The sequence below is a fragment of the Trichechus manatus genome, unplaced genomic scaffold (assembly GCF_000243295.1).
Source record: "Trichechus manatus latirostris isolate Lorelei unplaced genomic scaffold, TriManLat1.0 scaffold00030, whole genome shotgun sequence".
NCBI classification, from domain to species: domain Eukaryota; kingdom Metazoa; phylum Chordata; class Mammalia; order Sirenia; family Trichechidae; genus Trichechus; species Trichechus manatus.
The window spans coordinates 10,778,938-10,786,857 of record NW_004443966.1 but is presented as its reverse complement, the minus strand read 5'-3'; positions in this window follow the sequence as shown (position 1 = coordinate 10,786,857).

Genomic DNA, 7,920 nt, shown 5'->3' with positions numbered 1-7,920 from the left:
TCAGCAGTCAGGTTTGTTCTCATGATCATATTTTCCATTCACAGCGGAGAGCAGAGATTCCTGGAGTTGTGAGCATGTTCTGGGCTCCTACGTGAGGCTAAAAACATGCTCTGATTTTTTTTCTTTCCAATATTGGGGATCTTATTTATTACAATGGCTTAGCCCAGGGTCTGGCAAGCTGGCCAAGTGGCCCTTCAGCTCCCCCACAGCTTACTGCCTTCTCTAGCTGGGCTGGCGGACCTCACTCAAAAATGATGAGCTTTCCACTTTTTTCCAAGCTTTTCTAAAGATGCTCAGCTTTCCCAGACACCAGATCTCTGTTGTAACAGCCCCTGTCCCTTTGAGTAAAACAACTGGTCCAAATGGACAGGGTTTTGGTTTTGTCTTTGGAAGAGGTAATTGGTTTAAAATAGCAATCAGAGGCCAGTGGATGGTCCCAGATGGATCTTGGAGGCACCAACAGTTAGGGTGGTAGGGTGTGGGGTTAGGTAAGAAGCACTGACTGCCCCCTCTTCCAAACTTTCCAGAATCTGTCAGGAAAGAGGCCAAGGGGATTGGGGGAGGAGTTTACAATCAGGACAAAAAGCCTTCCCTAATCCCCTGACTGGCCCAGTACTACTCCTTCTGGCTGCCTCCGGCCTGGGCTGGATGTGTGCGCTTGGCTTAGCATCTGCCTGGTTCCTGAAGGTTCGGTTTGTAATCAATTAGAAATTTTTCTGACTGAGCAGCCCCATCCCCAGGACCTCAGAGAAAGCAAGCGTATGCAGGGCTGAGTCCTAGCGGCCTTGTGATTGCTGTGACCCACTTTCAGCTTCTGCTTCTGCCCCACTGCTCCCAGGGAGCGGCTTCACCGACTGGCTGGTGGGCTTGGCTGCCTCTGCTGAGGGGCCAGTGCACCATCATCTCAGCACAGATGCCTCAGGAGCTAGAGCGCATGCTGTTTCAACCCAGACACCCTGTGCAGTTCTCTTCAAACTCACAGAGGCAGCTCTGGGAAAGGTGGACTGACTGACTGCCCTTCCCTCTCTATTCTCTGGTGAGGGCCTGAATAAAGGACTCCAGCAGGCAGCAGCTCATACCTGGATCTTCTCTTCACTCACCAAACATTTATTGAGTGCCTACTCCATGCCAGGCCATGTGCACACACAGGCCTTTATGAGACAGTGTAAAGTGGCACCAGACTTGGAAGGGTGGTGGTCAGAGGAGGCTTCTTAGAGGAGGTGACATCTCCCTTGAGGTCTGAATGATAGCTAGGAGCCAGCTTGTTGCAGAAACAGCTGTGCAAAGCCTGGGGGTGAAGGCTGGGAAGTGATGATCGACGTCTCTTGGAGAAAAGGAAACTCTGTTCAGTCAAGCTCATGATACCTCCTAATTCTTAAAGCGATCGACTGCAAACTGAAAGGTTAGTGGTCCAAAACCACCAGCAGCTCTGCAGGAGAAAGATGTGGCAGTCTGCTTCCGTAAACATTTACAGGCTTGGAAACCTTATGGGGTCAGAATCTACTCGACGGCAGTGTTTTGTTTTTGCCTCCAAAAGCAGCTCTGTCCCCTGCAAGCTGTGTGACTGTGGTCAAGTCAGTTTTCCCTGGCTCTCAGTTTCCTCATCTGTAAGTAAAGGAGTTGGCCTAGATAAGAATCTAGATGCTTTCTGAAAAGTCCTTTCTATGATTTTCAGTTAGGCTAAGAGTTCCCAGGATGCCTTTGGTTCACCAAACCACTGATGATTCACTGGGTGTTCCCTTTCCCAGTGGAGCCTCTGCATACTGGATGGACAAAGCATCTATCTCAGAAAAGCTCTGTTCTCAGCCTGCTGTACACTGGCTGATCATCAACCACCCACAGCAGGTCTGAGCAAAGCACATGATTTTTGATGTACCGACTTTGTAACATCTATTTCAGTGGCTCAGAAGCCTTTTTCTCCTTATTTCCTCATTACTGACTAATTGATTTCTGGGTAGTACTTTACACCCCCAGTGCAGTGGGTGCCTATGATAAATATTGCTTGTAAGTAATAATGATTACAGGTATTACCGAAGCAAGTATCACTTTTACTATCCAATATTATGGTTAATACAAGTTAACTGCCAGTTGAAAATTACTTTTAAACCATGGGTTCATATCCTCCCTTTTCCATCTCTCTTCTTCAGCTTTTCATGTGTAATCATGAGAGTTTCTTACAATGCAGAAGGTACAATGGAGTAAGGTGGAGGCTTCAATAAGTTGGCTAAGCACAATTAAAAACAAAATTTTAAAGGCATAAAGGGAAAGTCAGAAATCACAGCAATATCCAGTTTTTTTTTTTTTTAAAAAGAGCTTTAACATTTATTAAGCATCTACTGGGTAGCAAGAGCCAAAAAATAACTTCTTCCTCACATTAACCCGAATGAAAAAAAAAAAACACCAAACTAGTTGCCTTCAAATCAATTCCAACTCATGGCGGCCTCGTGCGTTGCTGAGTGGAACTGTGCTCCATAGGGTTTTGGAATCTGCGACCTTTCAGAAGCAAATTGCCTTTCTTTGGAGGCACCTCTAGGTAGGTTTGAACAGCCAACATTTTGGTTAGTAGTCCGTACTTAACCGTTTTGCCACCCAGGGACTCCTACGTTACCCTTGTTGTTGTGTGCCTTGGAATCGATTCCGACTCATAGCCACCCCATGTAATCGAGTAGAACTGCCCCATACGGTTTTGTAGGCCATAATCTTTACAGGAGCAGATAGACAAGTCTTTCTCCCGTGGACCTTTCAGTTAGCAGCCAAGCATTTAACCGTTTAACTGTTGTGCCACTAGGGCTCCTTGTATTAACCCTAGGAGGTCAATATTACCCCAATTTATAGCTGAGGAAATAGACTTATGGAGTTAAGTAACTTGCCAGAGTCACAGAGTAAGTGGCCCACTTGGGATGAACACACCAGTCCTTTTACCCGTGACATCTGTGCCCTTTGGCAAACACTGAACATGCATTTTCTAGAGCTGTTTTCAAGATATGGTACACCAAAAATTCGATGGATTAGCTTCAAGAGCACTTACCTTTTTTTCCCTCTACTGTCCCTCCTGCCCATGGAGTCAAAGAGGTAAGCCATGGTGAGTTAGCTCCATCTGCTGACTACCTCCCTGAACATCAGGATGAAGGACTGAATGCTAGTTTCAGAGCCCCTGGGTGGTGTCAACGGTTATGCATTAGACTACTAGATTACTAGCCTAAAGGCTGGAGGTGCCAACCTACAGAGAGGCACTTCAGAAGACAGGCCTGGAGATCTGCTTCTGAAAGGTCACAGCCTTGAAAACCTTATAGAGCAGTTCTACTTTACGCACATGGGGTAGCCATGAGTCGGAACCCATTCCAGGGCAACTAACACCAATGTCCTCTAATTGAAAATGGGAGCGTGGGGGGTGGGTTATAGTGCCATCTGAGGTCACTACCAGCCCTCAAGGACAAGTCCAGCAGCAGAGTGAGCACCTCCCTGTAGTCCTTCAATGTTCCCACAATGTCAAGGCTGGGCAGTGACTCCCTGTGGGAGAAAGTGGTGGCAATTACAGGAAGCCTAAAAAAGAGACCTTGAGAAATAAAGGCACAGGCTTCTATCACTACAGCCACTGGGATAGAGTGAGATCTTAGCTTTCACCCCACTTGGGTTTCTCAAAGTGTGGTTTGGGCCCCAGCCATGGGGTATTTGTTAAAACTGCACATTCTCAGACCTCCAGTGTGGGGCCCAGGACTCTGTTTTTTGTTGTTTTTTTTTTTTTTTAAATTGTGGTAAAAAATATATATAACGTGTCAATTTAACAATTTTTACATGTACATATCAGTGACATTATGTGCATCATCATGTTGTACAACCGTTACCACTATCCTTTTCCAAATTATTCCACCACCATTAACAGAAACTCAGTGCCCCTAAGCAATGGCTCCCCCCTTTCCCCCTCCCTCCCACCCCTGGTGACCATTACTAAACTTTGGTCTCTATACATTTGCCTATTTCATATAAGTGGGATCATACAATATTTGTCCTTTTGTGACAGACTTATTTCACTCATCATAATGCTTTCAAGGTTCATCCATGTCACAGAAGGTATTAGAGGACTTCTTTTCTCTTTATGGCTTGGTAACATTGCACTGTATGTACACACCACATTTTGTTTATTCATTCACCTGTTGCATTTAGGTTGTTTCCACCTTTTGACGATTGTGAGTAGTGCTGCAATGAACACTGGTGTACAGGTTTCTGTTTGTGTTCCTGCTTTCAATTCTTTTGGGAATACACCCAGGATTGGGATTGCTGGGTCGTATGGTAGTTCTATGTTTTAACGCTCTGCAGAACTGCCAAAATGTTTTCCCAGCGGCTGCACCATTTTTACATTCCCACCAGCAATGGATGAGTGTTCCAGTTTCTCCACATCCTCACCAGCACCTGTTGTTTTCTGTTTGCTGTTGTGTGTTTTTTAATAATAGCCATTCTAGTAGGGGTGAGGTGGTACCTCATTGTGGCTTTGATTTCCATCTCCCTAAGGTTGGAGCCCATCCAGAAGCACCTTGAAAGAAAGGCCTGGCAATCTACTTCCAAAAAATCAGGCACTGAAAACCTGTGGGGCACAGTTGTATTCTGACACACATGGAGTTGCCATGAGTTGGAATGGACTCGAGGGCAACTGGTTTAATGACTAATGACATTGAGCATCTTTTCATGTGTTTGTTGGCCATTTGTATATTCTCTTTGGTGAAATGTCTGTTCAAGTCCTTTGCCTGTTTTTTAATTAGGTTGTCTTTTCGTTGTTAAGATGTAGGAGCTCTTTATATGTTCTGGACATTAAACCCTGATCAGATATACGGTTCCCAAAAATTTTCTCCCAATCTGTAGGTTGTTTCCTCACTTTGTTGATCAAGTCCTTTGATGAACAAAAGTTTTTAGTTTTTACGAGGACCCATTTATCTATTTTGTCTTCTGCTGCTCATGCTTTTGGTGTCATATCTAAGATTCCATTGTTAAAAACTAGATCCCAAAGCAACATACCTGTTTTCTTCTACGAGTTTCATGGTTTTACTTCTCCCATTTAGGTCCTTGATCCATCTGAATTAGTTTTTGCATATGGTGTGAGGTAGGGATCCAGCTTCATTCTTTTGCATGTGGAAATCAAGTTTTTGCAGCAGCATTTATTAAAGAGACTCTTCTTTCCCCATTGAATGGACTTAGCACCCTTGTCAGAAATCAAACGACCACAGATGTATGAGTTTACTTCTGAACTCTCTATTCTATTCCATTGGTCTATATGTCTGTCACTACACCAGCACCTGGCTGTTTTGATTACTGTAGCTTTATAGCACATTTTGAAATCAGGAAGTGTGAATCCTCCTACTTTATTCTTCTTTTTCAAGATTGCTTTGGCTATTCAGGGCCCCTTGCCATTCCATATAAATTTGAGGATTGGCTTCTCCATTTCTGCAAAGAAGGCTGTTAGAATTTTTTTTGGTCTTTTTTGTTTTAATTGTACTTTAGATGAAGGTTTACAGAATAGTTTCTCATTAAACAGTACACATATTGTTTTATGACAATGGTTAACAACCTCACGACATGTCAACACTGTCCCTTCTCAACCTTGGGTTCCTATTACTAGCTTTCCTGTCCCCTCCTGCCTTCTAGTCCTTGTCCCTGGACTGTTGGGCCCCATTAGTCTCGTTTTGTTTTATGGGGCTGTCTAATCTTTGGCTGAACAGTGAACCTGGGGAGTGACTTCATTACTGAGCTAAAAGGGTGTCCGGGGGGGCCATACTCTCAGGGTTTCTCCAGTCTCTGTCAGGCCAATAAGTCTGGTCTTTTTTTGTGAGTTAGAATTTTGGTCTACATTTTTCTCCAGCTCTGTCCGAGACCCTCTGTTGTGATCCCGGTCAGAGCAGTCAGTGGTGGTAGCCAGGCACCATCTAGTTGTACTGGACTCAGTCTGGTGGAGGCCGGGGTAGTTGTGGTCTATTAGTCCTTTGGACTGATCTTTTCCTTGTATCTTGTTTTCTTCATTCTCCCTTGCTCCCGAAGGGGTGAGACCAGTGGAGTATCTTAGATGGCTGCTTATTGGCTTTTAAGACCCCAGACACTAATCACCAAGGTAGAAGGTAGAACACTTTCTTTATAAACTGTGTTATTGCAATTGAGCTAGATGTTCCCTGAGACCATGGTCCCCACAGGCTGTTAGGATTTTGATGAGAATTGCACTGAATTTATAGATTACATTGGTAGTACTAACATCTTAACAGTATTAAGCCTTCTAATCCATGAACATGCAATGCCCTTCCATGTACTTAAAAAAAACCCCAAAAACCTCACTGCTGTCTATTTGATTCTGACTCATAGTGCCCTATGGGATGGAGTAGAACTGCCCCACAGGGTTTCCAAGGAGTAGCTGGTGGATTCGAACTGCTGACCTTTTTGTTAGCAGCCAAGCTCTTAACCACAGGGCTCCATTTACTTAGGTCTTCTTTAATTTCTTTTAGTAATGTTTTCTGATTTTCAGTGTACAAGATTTTCACCTTTTTGGTTAATTTCTAGGTACTTTATTCTTTTAGATGTTATTATAAATAGAATTGTTTTCTTAATTTCCTTTTCAGCTTGCTCATTGCTAAAATATAGAAACTCGACTGATTTTTGTGTGTTTACCTTGTACCCTGCCACTTCCCTGAATTCATTTATGTAGCTCTAATGGTTTTGTTGTAGAATCTTTAGGTTTTTGTATATACAGAATCATGTCAACTGTGAAAAGGGATAGTTGTACTTCTTCCTTCCCGATTTGGTTATCTTTTATTGCTTTTTCTTGCCTAATTGCTCTGGCTAGGACTTCTAGCACAATGTTGAATAGCAGTGGTGAGAGTGGGCATCCTTGTCTTGTTCACAATCTTAAGGGAAAAACTCTCAGTCTTTCTCCATCGAGTATATTAGCTGTGGTTATTTCATAAATTGCCCTTTATTATATTGAAAATTTTCCCTTCTATTCCTATCTTGTTGAGTGTTTTTATTATGACAGGGTGTTAGATTTTGTCAAATGCCTTTTCTGCGTTGATAGAGATAATCATGTGGTTCTGTTCTTTTGCTCTGTTAATGTGGTGTATTACATTGATTGATTTTCTAATGTTGAATCACCCTTGCATTACTGGGATAAATCTCACGTGATCATGGTGCATAATCCTTTTAGTATGCTTTTGTATTCAGTTTGCTAATATTTTGTTGAGGATTTAGGATTCTGTATTTTAAGCCCCCCACCCCACAACAAATTGTTAAACTCAAAACAATTTGAGAACACTGCTTTAGGCCCCGTGGTTCTTCCTGGGCCTCCGCCTCTTGGACTGAAAGGTCTGGAGCTCAAAACCGTTCCAAGGTCAAGACCCCCCCCCCCACTTCCCCTAGAGGTTCCTTGTTGCTCAAAGATACTAACAATCACAAAGATGGCGCAGAATCGGGCAACATTTCGTTCTGTTATGCATAAGGTTGCCATGAGTAGGAGCTGACCGGATGGCAACTAACAATAACAATAACAACAACATAGGTATTTGCTATCATTTTCCTGATGAAGGATCCATTTTATCACAGGGAAAATTTCCAATGGCCCTCTGCTTCTGAGTCCCGAACTTGAGAGGATGACCTAAGAGGAAGCTGAACATCAATCAGTTATCCATGAGGTACTGAGTGAGAGAGAAGTGTCCTAGGGTGCCTCTGGAGCTCTGTCTCTCTACGCCCAAACCCAAAGCTCTGCTTCATCTCATGGCTACCTGGCCACTCCCTGGAGCAAGATATTTCAGGTCAGAGAATGTACATGTGTAAAACAGAACATGCTCCTTTGTCAAACAGCCAAATGACTCCTAAAGAAAGATCCTTTACATTTGAACTCTTCCCAACACAGATTCTATTTCACTGAAACTTAACAACTATTTGTGTTCA